Below are 22,918 nucleotides of genomic sequence, written 5' to 3'. Positions count from 1 at the left end.
ATAAAAGTCACGAACTGGGTAACACGATGGGGTTAAGCATCTGAAAGGGAGATGCTTCCCTGTGGCTTAGTCCTCTTAGGTGATTTTTTTTTTAACCCATTGTCCACAATTTGTCTGTGGAATTCACCAAGAACCACAATCTCAGGACTAGAATTGAGCAGGGTTATAAAACGGCAAGATTACTGAATAACAAGCATGTCTGGAACACAATGTTAAAAAAAGATAACTAAGATTTGGGGTATCAAGTTTCAAAGCTCAGAACGACTTTCATCTACTAGAAATCTGGGTGAAACTTTGTAAACAAGTTACTCAACCTGCCTTCTGCACTATTTCTTTGAGTTCTTACTGCTCTGAAGCAGCTAGAACCAGCAATGACTGAAAGCAGATAAACCATTTCTGAAGCATGATTCAGGATATTATTTCTACAGCTATTTTTTTTTAAATGCCCTTTGTCTAGGCGCCACGAACGAGTATCTGAAAGTCGCAATATGCCATAAACTAGACAATAGTCACAACTCTAACTTCATAAACAGTACTATTTTTCTGGATTGAAAAATGAAAGAAAGGAACAGAATCTTATACGTAGAAGTAGGCAACCAGTTTACATTTTGGAAAAGAAAATAATTCAGATGCCTTCTTTTTTGGAGGAAGGGGTGGTGGTGGTTTTCTGTTATTGCTTTGTTTGTATTTGAGGGGGATCGGTGTACGTGTGTCTTTTTTTCCCTCCTCACAGAGATATGAAAGAATAAGAAATTGAAAATCATGAGGAACTTTCACAGAACAGCACTGTAGAATCCAAATAGAGCATACACAAAGTAAAACTCTCCTTTATTTATAGTTTTGACAGGTTTTATGAATGAGACGTTAGATACTTTCATACAACATCAAGGCCAGGCTGGATGGGGCTTTGGGCAACCAGGTCTAGTGGCAGGTGTCCCTGCCCGTGGCAGTGGGTTGGAATTAGGTGACCTTTAAGGTCCTTTCCAACCCAAACTATTCTGTGTGTTCAAACATTTCTATTGACTTCACAGCTGTACATTAGCCGTACAATCTGTATGGCTAACAATTAGCAAAAAATTAAATAGTTTTTTCCAATGATGCTGCAGAAATTATTCCTAATATTTATGTCTAGTTAATGAAATAAGGAAGGAAAAAGTTGTATTTTTTTAAACATCGTTCTAGGAGAAAGCTACAGAAACTACCCCTATAGTTCTACAACAAAACTTTGTGATTTATGTAACAATGTTGTACTGAAATACTTTGGAAAAAGTTCACCAAACAGTAACTATACTGAAAACAATAGAGGAGTTTTGGCCAAAGTATTTCTTTAACCCCACCATCTCTCAAAAATGACTACAAGTGACAACCAAATCATAGCATGTTGGATTTGTAGTTTCATTTAACTAAATGACTATTTGAAACCCATGCCTAGTATATTGACAAAAAACCTCGGTGATCTTTTTTGGATGTTGAATTACGCAGTGGACATGAATGTCTCTGCCTGTTGCTCCAGCTCCGTGCTGCTGTCAGTTGCTGCAAGCACACACGTGCACAACTGTACAGTGGCTGCGAGACAGGCCCTCATTTGGGGCTCTGCGATTCTTTCCTCAACGATAATGACAAAATGCTTTTAGAATAATCTAAGTGCAATTCCTGGGTACCTCCTTCCTCTTCCATTCACACCCCGTGTTAAACCGACAGGTGTTGCAGTAAAGCATAAGTTGTTCCTAGGTTGACAGGCCATGTGCCACGTTTCTCTGCCACCACGCAGTGAAAAGGATGCTCAGCATTCAAAAGGGAAAAAATATTTACCTGAGACACAAGTCAAGATATGGTTTATTACCTGCAGTTATCACATAAAAACTTCCACCTTTCCTGAGTCTGATGGAAGAACTTATTATTAGGAAAAACAATAAAAAAAATAATAATCTGTCTGAATAATCAGAATTGAGCTTTATGTCGTGTCTGATGCTTCCTAATCCCGAGCCAGGAACAATGTTGTTAAGTAACACAATGCTCCAATCAAAATAATAAAAAAAAAAGCAAAGGATTCTCTTTAAACATACTTTGAACATTCTTTTAAACATACTTTAAAAAAGTACCGTTAATTGTACCTCATGGTACCATTTTACATTGTTTGACAAAGGAGACGAGTCTGGTGAAAAGAAGCAACAAACCACCAGCTCAGCCTCTATTATTTTTCCAGGTCCCTCCTCTCCACGATGCCCTCCCCCTAGGCGAGAGCCGCGTCCTTGGTTCGCAAGGACAACTGCTATTGATATAGCACAAAATTTATTTCTTTTTGGAAGTATGATATACCTTTGTTGTAAAAATGGCTGAACCATGTCCTGCACTACCCACTACTACATCTTTTGCTGCCACTACCAGTGGCAAAAGGCGATGATGAACGATGACAGCACAAGCACAGCCCATGCCATGCACCTGCTGCAGTTTGAGGAGTTCCCCCAGGGCTTCCTTCCCAACCTACTGTGTAGCGCTGCTGTTAGGAGCCACACCAGGCACCAGAGAAGCAGCCTGATTTTGTGAACAGCATCTGCCACTAACAAGCAGCTATTCTTTCCAGTCTTAAGGGAAGATAACACACAGCAGAAGCTTTCTGATAGCCTCTTATGCCATGGAAAAGGGCTTGCAGGGCCCAACTGGGGAGCTACCGTGGCAGCACCGTAACCACATTTGCCAAACAAGTGCTCCAGGTGATCTCCTGAGGTTCCAGCTCCTCCGCCGAAAGGACAGAAACAGACCAAAATGAGGTCAATCACAATGGGACACAAACCCACCTCCTCACCTCCCCATGAAATATCACCGAGTATGTGTGTTTTGGGCCACACTTGGGCCAGACTCAACCAACCGCATGGCTTTGTACCCAAACAGTTTGAAATGGCTCTCAGTAAGAAACTGTTCAAGTAAAGAGGGGTCACCAAGTACAGCCTGCGGTGACAGCAACCATTGATTTTCTACTAAGCCTACAAAACTGATGATAATGGGTCACCTGCACGTTACAGAAATTAATGCATCAGCAGAAATGCAGTTGTGAAAATTGAACTCTTGTTATTAACTGGGCCATGGAGGAAGATGCTGGTGCACCTGAAGGACAACCTGAGCTTTTCCTGTGTCCACACACAGTTTGTTCTTGGCATGGACTGTGATCTTTAAAGCATATTCTGTAGACATGTTAAACATGTGCTTTGCTTTTCAGTAATGACAAGCAGCCTGTGTATTTGACACAGATATTATATACGCGTAGTAAACACATGTTGTGGTTATAGGGTGTTTTATCAGATGAAGTACCTGGGAGTAAAGCTCATAGCATCATGTGAAGCTGATCAGCACTGCTGTGTGTTAGGTTACGTGATAAAAAGCTCATCTCCACACACAAAGGAGATCAACGGCAAGTGAGGGAATCCCGATAACCCCAGAGACACTAACCCAGCCCCTGCCAGGGCTGTCCCAGGGGAACCTCAACCCCATGGGCTGGATGTGACCTCAGATGAGTCCAGGGAGCAGCTCTCCAGGTCAGTCCTTCAGGCTGAAAAGGGTCACTGCCTAAAGGAATAGGGAACTTGCACACGCAACTTTGCTTCACCTATTTAACTTTATCTTGACCCACCAAGTTTTCTCACCCTTCCACTTCTTCATCCTGCTGGGGGAAAGTGGGCAAGCAACTGGGAGCTTAGCCAGGGTCAACACAGAACAGGGCTCCCATTTGCACAGCAAAATCTCAGCCTCTGGGAGAGATGAAACATAGATGTTTCAACATACATGTTTCAGCCTCACCTTCCTGCAAAGGATTAGGTGCTTCTGGCCATTCCCTACATCCTTTGCCTCTATACCCATCTAATTCCTTCTTTAAAACTCAACTGCACACTGCAAATCCCTTAAATAGCACACGTGGTGTATGCATAAATATTACCAACAGCACACAGCTCCTCCAGCCGGGGATCCAGGCACTTTCCTGGGGCGCTTGTGGCCCACCCTGACCCCAGGGACGTGTACCTATTTCCCACTAACAGCTCTCATCCTGGTCAGCCCGAGAGGGGCCTGGGCGAGGGCAATGGCTGTGTTTGTGCTTGCACAGCCGCTGAGTGTTCCTGCCTGTGTTGATTTATGCAGCCAGATGAGTGTGTTTGGTTGGCGGTGCCCCTGGGGGACTACGTGCTCAGCCTTGCTCCTGGTTGGACCTGGGGTCACGGAGCTGCAGCTCCATGGAGGCTCTGAAAGCCTCCACCAGGCTACTGGATTCTACAGCGCTGAAGACTGCAATCAACAAAAGTCAGAAGTTAGTAATCTGGGGAAGTACAGAGATTCAAACACTCCTTTTGGCAGCAAAACCACACAAATGCTCCAAAGTAGCACAAAAAACTTGATGTGAGGCAGCAAAGGGAGCTCAACAGCTCCAAATCCCAGCACCTCCTCATTAGATCATCACATGAATTTGACCACAGTAACATTATCAGATAATAAGACCAGACGTAGACAGACTGCTGCGCAGCTCTTGTTTCCTCCCTTTCTTTGTCTGAAAGCATTCATTAGCAAGGAGGAACTCCAAGAACATTTACTGATCCAATTAATCATTATTCCTTTAATAGCTTCCTAGCTGTTAGAAAATGAACCAAATTATCTCGAAACTCAAAAAAAAAGTTACACCAAGCAAAAACCAGCTAAACAAAACACTGTTCACCAAATTATTAAAATCACATGGCCAGGTCTTTTCACGCTGCCTGGAAAAAGGGGTCACATAGAACCACTGTGCCCCCGCAGGAAACTGCAACTTCCAACCTCAGCTGCTTCACATCATCTGGAGAGCCACTTACCCCTGGATTCAACAGCAAGCGTCATCCTCACACACAATGGGCATCAGTTCATGATATTTTTCTTTGGACAAAAAATTAATGACTTCTGGCACAAACACTGGGTCTGACAAAGGCAGGTTTCGTACGATTTGTACTTACTCCTATTCTGCTACCAAAAGTGTCAGGCTCAAGTCTTTGGCTCATAAGTGCCACTACCTTACTAAGGTTACCTTAGTTAGGAAAGCACAGCATATAACCAGGAAGCCATCAGGCAGGGCTTGCACACTAGAGTCAGATTCCATCCTTTCTTAACTGCAAAAGACCATAACCCAGCCAAAGATTACAACCACCACCACATGACAGCGACAGCACGCAGCATACCACAACTCCAGCAGGTTATTCAGCGCCCAGGGACAGCTGGGAACATGGTTTGACTCAGTCTACTGAGGAGTAAATCATCCAAATACACATATGATTATAGTCCATAACTACAGTACACTGAAAACTGAGAGGGGCAGCAATGGCAGTATGACCTGACAGTCAGATTCTGAATACAGACTTTGTGAAGAAAAAAAAGAGAAAGCTCCATTTTGAAGGAAGTTCCCTCAGTTGCATGCTCACAAGAGCCAGTATTCTCCTCAACACAGATTTCCTGGGTTTCCTATGGGAGAAGTCAGGCATCTCCATAGCTCTCACGCCAGCAATTAAAGAAAGACATAAATGGAGCCCATACCTACAGACACGCTTAGCCCAAGTCTCCCACCTATCAGCACTCTTTATGGACAGACAATGCCAGACCTCTCAAATATCTTCCTTCTGAGGATGAGAAGCCCCACGTCTTGCCAGGTGTGGGGAAGCATACCCAGTCTGTCAGGTTGCTGGAGCAGAAGGGAAAGCCATGGTGCCAGAAGCTGCTAAGGAACACACCACTAAGTCCCTTCACATAGCCTCAGCCGGTAACACAAAGCAGCTGATGCTGTCTCTCTCCCACTTCAAAGCACACCCTGAACACATCATAGAAAGCCACACCTGCTATAAAGTACACTGAAATCTACCAAGGGCATCCACATTAGCAGATTTACTGGCACCACAGAGGAAGAGCACTACTACAACTCACCTTGTTGCATACAACCCTTTCTCAAGTGAGGAGGCAGAGCTGCAGTGCTTTGTTACACAAACAGCTGAAAAAGCCTACAATATGCAAGACTAAAACTAGTTACTGCTCTTGCTGGAAGGGCAGAGAAGCTGGAACACCTTTGTTAAGAAATGTCACAATAAACAATATAATATGTAGAAATACAGGCATCTCCTGGCTGTGCTGGAAGAGGTCAGAGTTCAGTGCTTGAGATGTGAGACAAGAGAAGCGCAGGAGCTCTCCTCACCCCAGCAGATCCCTGGACTCACAGCAGATGACTTACCCTCCCCAGCTCGCTGGCAGAAGTCCGTACTGGAGCACTAAGTCCTCTAGGCCTTGGCACCAACACCCGCTCAGGTCACAATGAAGAAATGAGGAAAGCTGCAAAACAAAAACACGTGGCATATTAGAGCTTTTGTTTATGAGGAGTCAAGGAGGGATTAATGAGAACTGCTGAGCTCCTGGAGGTCAGGGTTAATGGATCAAATGCTCACAGCCACCCTCCACTGCACGAGGAGGCGACACGAGCCTGGGAACCAGAAAAGCAGCGCTAGTGACCAAGTAATCCCAACATTATCTCCAGTTAGTCCTCTAAAAACTACCAGCATTCAGTAATGCACTCTCAGGAGAAGTAAAAGCGGAACAGAGGCAGAGACCCCTGGGTCCTCATACTGTGGCTCAGGGACCTTCACAAACCAGGCAGGTATCATAAGCTGACATTGGATGATGACATGCATAAACATTGACTATTGGTGAGAAAGTGCCTTTACATGAAGATGAGCCCTGAATTAGTAAAAAAGCAGCAAGAATTGCTCACTAAACAGCACACTCATAACCTACTTCAGAAAATAAAGTGAAAAATCTTCTCTGTTAAGCCTGTGTTCAGCAGACACCAAGTATATCATTTATTTTTGCAGCCTGTACACTATAGCACAGTCAGACCTCAACCTTCCTGCCCTCTGGTAAACGATTACGTTAACGCTGTGGATTTTGGTATTGAAAAATATATTGGAATTGTTGCCACATAGTGATAGAAGCAAGGTTATCTCCCCATCAGGAGATACTCCATCAGTGGCAGCAGATCTGTCAAACCATGCTCCAGGATTCAAGGTATTATTCAACTTCATATTTCTCTCCCCATCTGGAGAAAATAAATATGCAAGACTGTAGATACAAATCTCATCTGCTGTAAAGCTTCATTTTTTATTTTTTTATTTTTTTTTTATTAAAGCAAACGCCAGTCTAAACCAAGCCAAACTATATTCCATTCTAAAGAGAGCTGTTCTTTCCTGTCCTTGTTCTAAAAGGAATTCAAGAACTCTAAATCCCAGTAAGTACCAAGGCAGAACAGATCACTTAAAGATAAAAACATTCTTTTTGAAATTGTATTTGTCATTTGGAAACTTAAATATTGAAACTTTTATAAATAAATGAAAAACATTTTTTAAATCTAAACCTTTTTGAAGAAACCAAGAAAATATGCTCATTTTTATTTCAATATTGAAACTCTGATTTAAAAAAAGCCACTTCTTGCAGCGGGCAGGAAGGAAGCAGAACAATGCTTCGTGCTCATTAGTCTAATATTCTAACCCAATTTAATGGGCACAGTTGTGCGGACTTCTGGACCGGATGATCAGATTTCATTGAGAGAGAACACGCTATGTGAACACCCTCGTGCCAGTAACGCCAAGCAACCAGGCATTTCCTTCTGTTTGAGATTCACAGGTTTCATATAAACAAACCTTCCTGGGGTAAGCCTTAAGACCCCAACCTTCTGCACAGACTGGGCACACAGGCTAGGGTTTTTTCCCCCTAATAATTCTAAGGGGTTTCTTCCTGAGATAAACAGATGCTGGCGTGGCCATTGTTATAGTTAACCCTCTTCATCCTATATATGAAACCTAATTTGCATTTGACCAAGCCTAGTGTAACTGCAACAGAAGCAGTGGCTAATTCAATAAAAAACAGACAACTCAAAAGGCATTTTATGTCTGGAACGAGGCAAATTCTCTTCTTGCCTTCCCTTCACAAGACACAGAAGGAAGATGATGGCTAAATCACAGCTTCCCCAGGAAAGGGGATCGATGCTGGTGCCTTTAAAAACTACTGGGGAAATTATTCAATAACACTGGGTAGGAAAGTGCAAAACAGTTTCAACAAGAGCCCTCTGACTTCAAACCCAAAGAGACACTGCCGCTGACATCAACTCCTGACGCAGCGCTGCTGCACACCCGCATTTTGTATTTCCCAGCTGAGGACGCTCGCCCAGCCCAGCAGCCCTTCCCAGTTCGCGTCCTGCACAACACGTCCACCTCCCCACCCATTCTCACCACGCTGTCCGCCTTGAAAACTGGCGGATTTGAGAACAGTGACTGGGGGATGAAAACAGGACTGCTGTCTTTTGTTTTTTTCCCCCCCTTCCTGCTTACATAACTTAGTATTTCAAAGAAAACCTCAGACAGCCAACAGCGCAGCAAGCTGTCTCCCAAACCTATACGAACGAGAATAATTAATTTAGGACTTGATTAAAAGCAGTAAATTGGAAGGCAGATAACATGCAAGCACAGATAGCAGCCTTCGAAAATGAATCAGCAAATGCTTAACGCCCACAAATGACAAAGGAGGAACACACTGTTTCAATTAGCGGAATAAACAACTGGCTGCTCGAGGCAACACTAGGTGCAAGTGCAGAAAATTAAATAGTCTCCATCCCCCTCCTCTGCAAAGACGGAGAGATGGCTACATACACTTTACACAGAATTAGATATTCCTGGTTTTCCACGGGACACAGACCTGCAATCACTCCTCAGCTAGCCTCACAGGTGCCACCACACAGCACAGCCTGGTGCACATGACAGCACTTGAGTTAGAAATAATACAAGCAGAAAACCCCAGCTGGCCAGGAAAGGATCAGGGAGCTACTGCCCCTGCTGAGATGCTAGCACAAACCTCACTTTCTGTTTTGAGAGAGCTACAGAAGTAACATCTCACTGATGAAGACTCCCTGTGATCTTCAGTGTCTGACCCTCAGACCAAAGCCACTTCCTTGAGGTTTAGCAGGTCTTTGTGAGCAAGGCATCGCTGCAGCTCTCCCCCCGTGCCCCACAACATACCTCATGTGCCCGGCAGCTCCTCGCCAGGAGCTAAGGAGGTCAGTGGCCCTGACCGCTCTCCTTCCCAACCACCTTGCTTTACAGAGGGCACTTTGAGTTAAATATAGAAGAGGCAGGTTTCCTATCGCCGAACTGGAATAATACAGTCTGAAATAGGTATTATGCTTCAGCAGTTCTTATTCCCCCTGCACCACAAAGGCCACGTTGTGTACACGGCATGTTCAACAGCAACACAACTGCATTTTTCTTCTCACTTAAAAACTGGAAAAAAACAAACTTGCACAAGTGAGATTTTCAGATGTGCAGGAGAGTCTACTTCTGTTGACTCAGAGAGCTACTCTTTAACTCCACTTCGTGTAAGAACTGCCACCAAAACAAGAAGAGATTCACCAGCTCCCCATGTAGGCTCTTCAGACAGGGCTCAGTGCAGGCACATCTCCTCACGTGAGCAACAGGGGGTCTTCCTCGCCTCAGTAGCTTCTTTTGTAGGACAGGGAATACGAGTTTTAGGGAGTACATCACTCTGGAGCACTCCCTGCTGTATCTCCGATAGTAATGGCCATACCCACCTGATAGCCTGCGAACCTGCCTGAGTTGGGCAGAAACTTGGAAGGGTGCACGTTGGCAGGGATCCAGCTGCTCTGGGAAAAGTAACTACAGATTTGTGAATTTCTGTGCTTTCAGAATTGAAATATATGAACGTATACATGGAGATTGAGGATTTTTATTACATACGTCAGTACTCACCTCATAGGGATGAATGAGCCCTGTAAGAGGTATCGTGCTCCAGCCTTCCCCCTGCACGCACAGACACGCAGGCATGTTGCATCCGGGTTGTCAGACTGGGAACTCTAACTTAGATGTCTTTTAAACAGGGAGTGAAGGATCTCACCCCTTAAAGTTTCCACCTCTTCCCCCAATTAAAAAGATACAAGAATAGAAAGAGTCCAGCATAACATCAATATTTAATAAGTACAACGTGGTCATCTATTTTAGGGATGGATTATTCTCTTTCCTTCCAGAAAGCCAATTACCAATTTCTAACTCTAGACCATTAGCCTGCTGGTAAGTCTCCTGCAAACTCCCCAAAAACACAGGCTGCTGGAGGTTCTCATAAAGGCAAAGAGAAGGAGGAACTGAGTTTTGTTCTGCTGTTTCTAGGGCCCTTAGCGTGGAAATAGTTAAACAACAACAAGCAAACACAGATTACGATTTTCTTAAAGCAAGAGAAGTGCCAGTTGCATTAACAAGTTGCGCTTCAGTCTGACACGAGTGAAGGATGCTCATGACACGCTGAAGGGTAAGAGAGTCATTAAGAAGGGGGTAGGGGAGAAAGCTGCTGTCACTGCCTCAAGAATTTCCTGACATTTTTAGTATCTACCTTTCTTTGTCTGCAAAGAAATCTCACCTTCTTTGACAGCAGATTTTGCCAAATCCATAGAAAGGAGCATCTTATACATTAATTCACTGAGTGCCCTAGAGGGCTGCAAGTAAGAGCATCATTTATATGGCATTTTACCTTCCCAAGTTTCTGAAGGTCAGGAAGATGCAGTGGGAGGGAAGGTTTTCACTTATGCCACCGTATCTCAGTACATTCAGAAGCATTTCTTTCACAGTTAGTGGCTAAAACAGTGAAACACGTGTGGCGCTGTATTAATTATGAACTCTGAGAACTGCAACAAAAATGAAGAGATTTGGTAATCCATTATTTGCAGGAGGGGCCCCACCCTTTCCCTTCCTGGTTAAAAACATATTCTGGACAATGACCTTCTCATCTTCTCTGGAGGAATGATTAGGCTTTCTGAAATATTTCTACATTACGTGCCAGGAGCTAGTATCCAGCTCTCACCACCCAGATGAGCAGCCCATCGCCAAGCTCTCCCCCTCCCTCCGGCTCGGCAGGTGCCTGCAGCAGGTCGTACTGCAGGGAGGGCTCCAGCAGCCCCCTGTGCCGTGCCACAGGGCCAGGACACGCTCCTGGAAAGGGCAGAGGGGGAAGTCAGGTCCTGCTGGGCCAGGACTGAATGTGGGGTTGGGTCTCCTGCCTCCCCACAAGGCATGTCAACCATGGAAGAGACAGGGATAAGAGAACGGCTTGATATTCGTGACTGATACCCAGGTCCGTCCCCCCATTTTAGTGATTCTTTCTATGAAAAATGTCCAAAGTGGAAATTGGAAGGTCCTTTTGGCTTTTCCTTTTTAGTTTTGCACAGAAGGACAAGGGGAATAAAGGGCAGAGCTAATAAACTTGCCTTTCACGCTGCTCTGGACTGAATCTGTATCCTCATTTTGGCAACTGCCAGATGTGTTTTGTATCCTGCCCAGGGCAAAGGACGAGTCTGCTGCTCAGATAGCTGCTTCTCAACTCGCTCCAGCTCCAGCATCAGCACGAGCTCTGCCCCTTATATTTCTTCCCATGTTTACTTTAAGCTTCTTGCCCAGAACTTCCTAGTGCCTACCTTGTGCTCTTCCCTCACGCCTCTGAAATAAAACCACCGACTGTTTTCTGGGCAGCACTGCAGCTCTGTCCACATGAAGGCGATGTTGCCTGAGGGGCTGCCACATGCTGACTCCCTGCCCTACCGCAGGGACTTGACCCTCCAGGCAAAACCCAGGGAATCCTGCACACGAAGGAGGTGCAATCACGTCATGCAGACTCATTGGTGGGGGAAGAGGAGGCGAGCCCAGAAATGTCCCATACACAACTCCTATGCCCTGAGACTGGGTTTTGCAGAGCGCTCAGCATCCCCCCAGGTAGCATGAACCCTTCTCCCCCAGCTTTCCATCCCCGAGCCTGTCCCTTTCCTCCAGCTTTCAGCATTACTATAACCATGACTGCTGTTCAACTTGCAGCAGAAACCAGACAAAATAGACAAGCAGCTGCTATTATGAGACTGTCTGAGGAGACATCTGGGCTGAGGCTGGTGGTCCTGGGTTATTATGCCAAGAAGCACAGCACGATCCCCAAAGGGGTACGTATGTATTGCTCCACAGTGACTGGCAGAGCACAGCCCCAGCACCACTGCAGCTTGTTTTCCCCCCAGTGGATGGCAATCAAGTTGTATTTTCTGTTCTCTTATCCCTCCTGACCCAAGCTTTACAATTCACAGAGGCCACATGTTTGATTTGCTGCTAACACTTAAGCAGCAACACAAGTGTGCTTTGAAAATGCTTAAGTTGGAGGAGCTGAAGAGAAGGAGAAAAAATAAAAGCAGAAATAAAGAAATTGTAATCAGTATTTGAAAGCAAAGGAGCCTCGAATTCCTCTCAGAGATCTTACCCTTAACACTCCACACAATGGGCCTTCACGCAGGCATCAAATTTTAAGGAAGGAATTGGAAGCCTGAGAATTCGTGCTGATATATGTGACAAGAGGGTAAACCACGAGGGTGAGAGGCAACTACAGATCACAGAATCACAGAATTGAAGGGGTTGGAAGGGACCTCGAAAGATCACCGGGTCCAACCCGATGTTCGTCCAGAAGCTGCTGAAGAGAAAAACATTTCAAAACGATTCAACTTCCCATCAGACATACCATACTGGAGACCAGGCCTTATCTGTCACTTGGAGAAAGACCTGAGGGCGATGAGCATTCAGGTCACACACACCTTTTCTGCAGTAACCCACAGCACTACTATTCATGTGATAAACACCCACGGCACAGCAGGAGCCAGTGGCGATGAATAATGCAGGAGATCCAGTCGCTCCACCATGTATCATACCCATGGGATACGGAGGCAGCATTTCAGCCTAAGCCATCCTTCCCCCCCCTGGGGGGCAACATGCTTTCTCATTATTTTCTCTCCCCTTCCTGTTCTGCACATACATTCGCAGGTCAAACCCAGCAGAACAGGACGGGCTGTTGCAGAAGAACAGGCGACAGAAGCAGGAATGCACTGTGCCCTCTCACAAGGCGACGTTAAAATACTGCGCCTGCTCAACACAGGATCTCCGCAAGCCAGAAGCACAGTTTTCCCAACCAGGTACTCCTCAGTTCACATTTCCCAAGAGATGTGCTTTCCCACCACTAAGACAATAACTCCACACAGCACTAGCTAAACCAGGGGAAATTAAAATGGAGCCACACTCAGTCTGGACTTGCAGCCCTGCCTGAATGAAGGCTGGTCAACAAAAGCGCACTGCAAAACTGCACTGAAAGCTGAATTGGAGTCAGCTCCAGTTCTACCAATGCATTACCGCTCTGCTCTAAGCACCAGCTCTCCCAGCTACCGACTTCAGGTATTCATCCCTATTCTGAGCCCTGTTCAATTCTCCCCAACCCCTCTTCTTGATATTCTCTTGTACTTTCCAGTGTACGCAGCGCGCAGCAGAATGGTTCATCGTAGAGCATCCTTGATGCCTGCCTCACCAGGCAATTCGGAGCTCAGGGTGCCACAGGACGAGGCACTTAGCAATGCCAGCTTGGCTCCTCTGCCACTTTCTGCCTTTTCCACGCCCTGCTTGGCCAAGCCCTCTGCCAGTACTGCTGGCCTTTGCTCAGTTTTCATATTAGCCTGGGCATCCACTCACACTGCACATTTATTATGCCATTAGAAGAGTATCTTTGTCTCACAGCTGCATTATTTCATACTGTTTCTTTTACATTTATTTTCATATATCCAAGAAATCTATATAGGCATATTTGCCCAATAGGAGATTTGAGAAAGTTCAGGCAGACTCTCAGACTGCACACGTAGAATGAGCACACTGAAAAAAAATGCAAAATAAAAGGCTCAGGTCCCTCTCCCGCTTTAGTCATAATCAATTTTAATGATGCTGTTACAAGCCCTCCTGAATTTGGCTTCAAAGCCAGCCAGCAGCCAATAAAGAACCCTTAACTGCAACATAGGCAGTGTGTGCTAATAGAAACCATACCGGGTCTGCACACTGGGGCAGCACATCCACAACTTCTTGTGGAGCAGCTGCTTAGCCGCAAAAGGGGATCTGCTCTTCTACCTTACAGGCCCTGGCCATTTCAGTTCAGGAGGGATGGGGGGGGAAGACATCACATTTTTTCTATGCAAGGCTATGAAGGATTTGGGATGTATCACTTACACTTAGTGGAATTAAGGCAGAACTGCTGTCAGAATTAACTACCAGACCAGTCCCATCTTCATTACCTCAAACAAAACAACTGATTTTAATTTAAAAAATAAAACAAAAGCCAACAAAACAGGGTCAGCGAGTACTGGGAATATTTCTTGCTCAGAATAGCTTGTGGTTAATAGAAAAGTCCTTATTTAGCTTATTGCTTGATTAATCATTTTTGCTAGCGAGCTGACTCACCATCCTTGGTTGATCTCTTCAGGAAGTAAAGTGGATTAAAAAAATACAGCAGCTGTGACTTCACAATTCTCACCGAGATAAATATATTTAGATCTTTTTTTTTTTTCTTAGTTATGACCACAGGTCTAGTGCTCTGAAGTACTTGCTCAATTCCTTACCTCTGATAGGGAGATCTATCAGTGGTGCAATAGCCCGCTGAAAAGAAAGGTCAGTCTTTTGATCGCCTTCAAAAAAAACAAAGATCTTATTGCATCATAGGATCTGCTCTGATGCCTAAACCTCTTCACTAGTTTATGTTTTTAGGTTTTGTTCGTTTGTTGTTTTTAAATATACCAACTGGAGGCCACTGGTAGAAACACTGCAAACACCGACCAACTCTTGTAGTACCAACAGGAAAAAATGTTTTCCACAAAAGAGAAATTAGGAAGACAAAAGATATAAAAGCATCAGCTACAAAAAAAGTCATGAGAACCACTGCCTAAAGAGTAAACTGCAAGATGACAAGAAATTCAGTACTTACTTGATGGAGACATTATGTGTGCATCGTGTGCTTGCTTCCCTTTTAGACCAAAGACTTTCCATTGATCTTATTGCTTCTGACTTGAGAAGAGTGTTCAGCAAGCTTTTGCCATAAATTATGTAAAGTTTTCCTTAATCCTACAGTCTTCAGAAGTTTATTCCCTTAAACTTAGCCAAGTTTCATCATGTAACACACAAGCACATTTCTTAATTCATTTGAAAGACAAAGCACGATATTCAAAGTACTACATGCTGCAGGCCTGCATTCAGTGCTTCTGCTTTGTTACTGAAAATTAACATTTCTCAGGAATGACTTCTGCTGGTGTACGACTACGCAGACAAGAAACACAATACGTGCTCACAAGTCAGGATGAACCAACTAGTCATCACATTTTTAAAATAATATATTTTTTTCTTTTTAGTTTTTCAAAAGAGTAGAAATTAAGTTGCTTGCTTTGGAAGTTCTTTCAAAAGACAAGCACTACCAATGCGTTTAACGAATTAACAATGGTAAGCCTGCAGATTAGATATATACTATGCCCAAGGTGTGCCTCAGGTTCTCCAGAGGCCTCAAGACCATTAGTAAATGGTGTGTGTGCGCGTGGGGGGGGGGAGGTATTTTTAACTAAAATCACACAGACACAAGGCGGCTACATCCTCATTACAGCAAAAGTCTCTAAATGAACTTCCTCTTGAAGGGGAAGGAATGACATTACCCACACGCTGCCAAATGGTTATATTTACACTTCAGGTCCATTCCAAAAAGTGGAACTCCAAAATTAATACGTTGCTGCAATATTGTTGAGTCAACAGTAAGATGCCCTCCACATTGCTACAACCCCTTTCATTAAAACAGAAATACCACGTCAGAACAGACCTGACAGCAGCTATTACCACACGCTCCAAAAGGAAGCAACAGTACAAAGAATATTAAAATTCACCCAAATAACGTTCCCTTACCCTAGCTCATTTATATCCCTTTTCATAGCCAGAAACAATTTAAATCTCCTGCCACCTCCTTGTTTTCAATAAGGCCTCAGTTCTCCTTCACCTCAGGATTTCCAGTTCATGCAAAGCCATCCAAGCCCATAAGAAACCAAAGAGCATCATTGATCACAGCAAGAAGGATCTCACCTACCTACGCAGTGCTCCACATTAAATTCAACATGGAACAACACTGATTTTTTCCCAAATAAAGCATTTTCCTGGATGCACATGGCTGTGCTTTGTCCTAGCACCCACCACCTGACCGCACACCCATTTGTGCTGCACCAGGAATGCAAACTATGTCCAGCATCTTGCTTCGAGGTGCTGCAGGAATTTAGGGTCAGCAGCAGCCAGGGGCTGTAAAATTTACTCAAAACGGTTAAGTTAATCAATATAGCAAAAATGTGACCTCTACACCAGAGGCAGAGGGGCCGGACTCATTAAACAAGTACCAATAACAACCAGAAGCACGAGAACAATGCTGGTTTTGACAGGGAAGTTCTGGAGCTTTCTGTGCATTGGTCTTCAGGCTAAACTGTGACAAAGATGCCAGGTATTATGAAATTAAAAATTAAAAAGGTGCTCTACAAGAAAAAAAAGCATGTAATACATAAAGCTAATTGAGCTGAAGTACTAATGCAGACGTCTGAGGAAGGCTCCAGTAAAACAACTGGAATTTAGCCACTAATTTCACAGAACCTAGACAGATTTCGCAGAATCTACACGAGGTCTTGCCAAAAGTGAAAAATAAGATTTGACATCCTGTTGGAGCTTAAAAGTAGTTTTCTCTCAGCCGTGGCACCTCCAAGAGGTACTCTGGTGGATTCTGAGACAAGTGCAGGATTGCACCTTTAGGAACAAAGTCCCTGGCCACAGCAGCATCGACACTTAACAGAGGTGGCTGTAAGTCAAAACATCACAACGCTGTACCAGAGACACTTAAAAAACCTAAAGGGTGTACCAGACACTTTAAAAACCTAAAGCTGCCAGGAAACACTATGAGAAGTGAGCAGCCACAGCCTCAGCTGAAGCCCTCAGCAGCCAGGAGGAAGAGCTCCCACTGTTTGCAGGTTACCCAAATAGGAAGCTGGCCGTGCTCAGCGCTCCTGCTCAGAGCCAGCGGCTCCAAGGCTTCCTTCTGAAAGTAAGGATGTGCGTGTGCAGGTCTATGTATGTACGTACGGGTATGTGTATGGACCTGCACACACATTATAGAGGCCTAAAAGGCCAACCAACTTTGAATCTTCACTTAAAAATCAACTTACTCCTATAGTCAGTAATGAAAGCTAGTATTGCATTTAAGTTTCTACTGAGCTTACTACATGCATAAATAAAAGCTGGAAATGTTCTGGAATAATTCTACATGAAGTAGGCAGAATTTAAATGGAATAAAGAGTGCCGGACCCAGCAGCATGAACTCTGAGTACAACTGTGCAGTGCTCACCTCAGTTTAAGGAATCATTTCACATACCTTCAGCTGCAGAAAGTGAACACTGCTGTTCCACAGTCAGCGAAGTCAAATGCTTCACGTAATGGTAGGGTTTCACATCCACGCTGATTTAAGCCACCTGTCCCTCCTAGCAGCAGCTGGCCTTTGGAGCAGCTCAGCTGTCTCGCCACAGTGACGCTGCCAGAAGGATGCTCACTGCGGCTGCTTCAAGTCCAAGCACCACCACCCCCAGCCTGCCCGTCCCCGTGCTCTTCCCCTCTTGCTGGCACAATCTCTCTCCCCGCTCCAGGCAGGAGATTTCAAAGCGATACCTCGTCCAGAGCTGGGTTGTGGTGATGCTCTTTGTGTGGGGACACAGCAGCCAGTGCAGGAATCCAATAATTTCTTAAGGGTCAACCTCCTGACTTGCGCTGGCTCCAGGGCTCCCACAATGAGTCAGATCCATGCTGGGCAAGATCAAAAGCTCTCTTCTCAGAGGGGTTAGTTTTCAGCTGGATCCTCAAATCAGTCAGCTTGCACGGGAGGCCACGAGGGTGCCAGGGACAAGGAGAAGGCGTGCTGTAGCAGCATGAAGAAGAGGGACAGCCTTTACCAGCTGCTGTCGGTAACAGCCGTAACACTGACTCTGGAGCAGACTGAAGTGATGTGAAACCGTGCCCATAATCTTTCACCACACCTTTAAACCTTACTGAAAGATGTCAGATCTAACGCCTGCGACAGGCCAAGAGCACCATCAGCACAATGACTCAGATGACACACGTAACCTCACCGGCGCGCCTGACTCACGTCCTGGACAACTGCACTTCCATTATTCATTAGTGCTTTAAACCACAGGGGGAACTCTCACTGGAGCCTTCCCTGAAGCTCGCAGGAATCCACAGAGGGGCTCGAATAAATATCAGTGTTCAGAGAAAGGCAATGAGGAGCCTGACCTAACTTTAGCACAGAAGAACGGGTCCTCGTGCTCTGAAGGTCCAGAAGGAGGACTGCAAAGCTCCAAAGCTGCAAAGAAGCACTTGTTATAGAGAGACCATATGTCAAAAGCATCAGCTGGGCAATGCCCAGAAGTCCTGCAGTCCTCAGCAGGTGCAGGAGGTGGGGTGCAACAGGCAGCAACGGGGTTTCGCTTAGAGAAACATCCCTGTACACTGGATTCCCGGTCAGAAAAATACTTACCTGGCACAGAGGTGCCAGTGCTACTGCAAATTGAGTAGTTGATGCAATAGTATGAGAGTCAAAATACAGATAAAGCTAATGAAAGCACCAACACGGCAGTCCAAAGACAGTCAAAGATTAGAAAACATAAGAGACCATGGAGTTGTTCTGCATCCCTCCCCGAGGGAAATAAAAGGCACTTTGGGCAGAAGGATTTTCCGTCACACTGATCTAAGCATGGTACAAACCAGAGGAGGACGCTCTTCGCAGCAGCAATTAGCAGACAAAATCTGTGCCCAGTGAAATCAGTGGGTTCTGCCCATCACTTCCATCACTAACACTGCGGCTGGTTACATTTCTTTTCACTTATGCATACATAAGCTCTCTAACAAATTTTAGAGAAGTCAATGCATTAAATGGATAAAAAAACCCCACAACGCACCCTACATATAATATGCTGAGAGAGACGTGTGTTTAAAAACCTGGTTTGAGAGAGCACCTTAACGTGCTCAGGACATTCCTGCCAGGAGCCATCTGCCATCTGCCCCCTGGGGTGCTACTGACCATCCTTCCAATTAGTCCTGCTTCTGCCTGTACTTCTAATCTCTAAACAGACTGCTAAAAGAAATCAAGTATCAAATCTATTTCCCGTTAAAAAATAATCCATAACTATTCCAGGACAAGCACTCTGCTCTACATTTAAACCTTAAGCCTCAGCCTTAGCTGAGGACATGGCAGTTCACCTCACATCTAACGAAGGTTGGCCACAGCAGCTTGCCTCAGACTGAAGAAGCACTTGCAGAGTGGACAGGCCAAAAAGCAGAAGCAGAAGCAGCTTCTCTTCCCATTTCTGTGCAAAATATATGAAGAGTTGTTTTTTTTTTTTAAAAAAAAAAAAAAAAACACCACACAAGCAGTTGCCTTCTTTTTCACATGCAGGTTTGTAATGCCCCAGAAATGTAACTGGGCTAATTCTGTGAATCCTGACAGCTAGGAAAGGAAGTGACTGTGCTTTGTATAAGCCAAGCAAAGATTTCTATTTTGATGGCTTAAATAAAACAGGCCCCAGGAGAGGAAATAAATGTGAAGTGAGTCATCTGGCATGTTACCTCTGTCACAGGTGAGGCAGAGAGCAGCACTCCCATCTCTGTAGGCAGTCGTGGATGAAGTGCCCAGACAAAAGCATGCATTGCCAGGGTAGCAAGAGAAGATACCGGTGAAAAAATGACCCAAAACATCTTCTTTCTTCAGTAACTTTGGGACAGATTATTGCTGACTTTAAAATAGTCTAAAAGACTTCTGAAGGGATACCTTTTAAAGAAAGTGATGCTCCTGGTTTTCTTCAAGTTGTTGTGTTCTCGGCAGTTTCTCCAAAGTTCACTCCCAGCCAGCTCATTTGCCAGAAGTGATGCCAGGCATTCTCACTGGCCAAGGCTGCAGTTTTCTAGTCTTTTTGAGCTCGAGTGCCATTCAACAAGTTAAAAGCCAAACTGTTCTTATACTGTACGTAGTCTAGCCACCAGCATCTCAAGTATTAATCACTTTCTTATGGTCAAAAAAAAACAAAAACAAACAAACAAAAAAAAAAACCTTAGGTCATTCAACAGGAAAACAAGAAGTAGAATTCACAGAGGACTAAAAATCATGCCATCTAATTAGTGTTATTTTCTGTCACAGCTGCCAATTACTGCAGATTTTGTGCATTGCCGACATGGGGGCTTGCTGTCACAGTTACAGACTAGACTGTATGTTGTGTTTTATCTTCCAAGAACCATGGATATAAATTAAAATACAAGACTAAATCTCAGTACAAAACCTGTTCCAAAACTTGGTGTTAGAGAGTTTAACCTACATTGAAACAGGAGGCATCTGCTCAGAAACACAGTGCATCAGCGTGCTTTTTCCAAACATACGATGTTTCCTCTCCAGCTATGAAGAAAGCTCTGATTTAAAATGTCAACTAGAAATTTTGTCATCTACGATTTTCCATTAAGAAGGTACAACTGTTACTTGGAAATTAACAAATGGCACAAAACACAACTGATGGTGTAATTTATCCCAACTTAGAAGAAGCCCATCCCTTCCTGATGAAGATACGAGGCACCACAAAAATTTAAAATACTCTATTGCCTTTGTGTATTTACAACAAATGCAGTTCCTTTGCAAACAACTGTTGAAGATGAAACATGGGAACAGTGCTTACAGTTAGGAAAAAAAAGATCTACTACAGAGTTTTAAAACAATTAAATTTATTTCACCTGAGAGCACAAAAAGATCAGACTCTTCTTTTACACTTAAAATTTGTTTCTAAAGACTCCGTCTTTTTTTTCAGAGATGCAGTTTAGCAGGGATAATTTCCTTTAATCTCCCCAAACATAAAAGGAGTAGATGGTAATTCCAGCAAGCCTCTGCCTTCCTTAAGCTGCATTGCTCTCAAGTACAGTGGGCGGTAAGTATCTACAACCATGCAGCTGTGCAAGCTGTACTCCTACTAGCTAGCTACAACTGCCGGGTGCTTACAGGCACCTCTACTTCTTTTTGGATCCAGCTGAACCAGTATCACTTAAAGAGATTTCTTTAAATATTAGGTCAATGAAAAATCATAACTGAGGCCAAACACGAAGTGAGAGCTCAGAACTGGAAGATCCAGGATTTTCTTTCGCTATTAACAGTGAGAGTAGCCTTGTACAAACTGTTCGCACTTGCTGTAAAATGGGCGAGAAACCTACTAAAACACACAACCACCACAAATAGCACCCGTGGCTTCTTGACAGACGTGATAAAACAATCTGGAAGAGATAACATCTAACATCCTTTAAACAACTTTTTGACACTGCCTAGAGACCTTCCATTTAGGTTTATCCTGTGCATAAGAAATAGAATTAGAGTTCTCCTCTCCACAATTTTCCACACAGAGAACAATAGCAGGGTACAACAAAGCGATAACCAAGCCAACAGGACGTGCTAAGAGCCACAGAAAAATGAAGGCACCTATTGCTCACAAGCAAGAAAGCCTCAGCAGTCGGGGAGCCTCAGACTGACAACTCTCGCACCAAACCCCTGCAAGATCAGATGCATCTTCAGAACTACAGCCAGACCTGCCCACGAGGCAGGGACGCTGTGCCAAGAGCCTGCTGTCACCTCCCCGTGTAGTGCGACTTGCTGCCTAGAAATGCACAGCTTCTGGTGCTCTTAACCCCTAACTTACAGGGCAAGACAGGCTGTTGGAAGCCTGCATGGCCTCTCCAGATCCACTGATAAGAGATAAAACACAAGTACATATCATTAGTAAACATAAGCTGCATGTGTTTTTTGTTCTTATGGTTTCCTTCATTTCAGGTCAAGGTAAGGCATTTTACACCAAAAAATGCCATATAAAGATTGTTTTGTGTTACTGTGAAGCCCTAATTCTTGTGTAATTTATGTGCACTGTTACTCATATCCCTTGGAAGGTTAACAGGTAATAAATTTGGCTCCGTTTGAGTGGAGCACAAAGCTTCCATTAATTTAACTCACAGAAAACCCGGGCACCTATAAATGGTTGCAACCAACAGCAGCTCTTCTCAAGAGACCCATTTAGCTGCTCTGTTTGGTGGAATAACTGCTAACAACAATAAACTGGAGACTGAGCAAAACTGCAGACTAAGAAATAGCACACGTACCATGACTGAAGAGCATAAGAAGCTTCCTAACAGGGTATGTGCTCCGAGTAACTGCTGCACCAGCTCATTAGTGTGAGCACTGCAATCAACAGAAGCCACTTGCAGCAGCCCAACCTCCAAGGACAGCACAGTTTGATCCTCAACACCTTTCTGCGTTATGGTCGAGCTGCGGGCAAACACGCAGCAAGTTCGCTCCACTTCTTGCTTTAGGTCCAGAAAAACTGCTGAATCCTGATCAGTTCCTACGATGTCAAGGATTGGAACTTTCCCTTAGCAATTACAGGAAGCGATGCTCCATGTCCTAGAGGATATAACCAAGTCCCTTCAGGACAACATCTGCGAGAACTAAATAAAACCATGAAGATGCATCTACTCGGACCTTCTGAAAAACCCAGACAACGCTGATGCAGTTACACAGAAGTCTTACATGGCTAAAGGGATAGACCTGAGCTCGTGTAGGACAGCTTTGCTCTCCCTAGAGAAGATGCTGCTACAACATTCCCAGCTGCGAGAGCTGGCTGCAGAAGTGCTGTCAAATGCAGTGATTGATTTAGAGCTGACAGCAGCTACAGCGGTACTGCGCAGCACAACAGCTTTGTACACACGCCTGGTGCTTGCACTAAAGAAGCTTTAGTAACATTTATTCTCAAAGTCCATCCACATTTTGCAACACTTTCTTTTCTGGCAGATTTCTGCAGCACAAGTACATATTTGATATCTGCAACACTCAGGGCCAAACTGGGACCAAAGGTCCTTGAACTAGTGGTGGGAGAGAACTGCTGCAACTTACAGCGATGGAG

The 22,918-nt window shown here is 44.5% G+C and overlaps 1 protein-coding gene across 11 annotated transcripts in view; it reads right to left on the bottom strand.

Annotated features, from left to right (window-relative positions):
* The window catches only part of APBB2 (amyloid beta precursor protein binding family B member 2), a 171,408-nt gene that overhangs the window by 111,441 nt on the left and 37,049 nt on the right, over nucleotides 1-22,918 (bottom strand). For all 11 annotated transcript variants that reach the window (XM_035326500.1, XM_035326502.1, XM_035326505.1 and 8 more), the window contains exon 3: nucleotides 6,230-6,327. The gene's annotated coding sequence lies outside the window, so the exon portion shown is untranslated. The remainder of the gene's footprint in view (nucleotides 1-6,229; nucleotides 6,328-22,918) is intronic.

The sequence above is a fragment of the Oxyura jamaicensis genome, chromosome 4, assembly GCF_011077185.1.
Source record: "Oxyura jamaicensis isolate SHBP4307 breed ruddy duck chromosome 4, BPBGC_Ojam_1.0, whole genome shotgun sequence".
Lineage (NCBI taxonomy): Eukaryota > Metazoa > Chordata > Aves > Anseriformes > Anatidae > Oxyura > Oxyura jamaicensis.
This window is presented reverse-complemented; position numbering and strand designations above follow the sequence as displayed.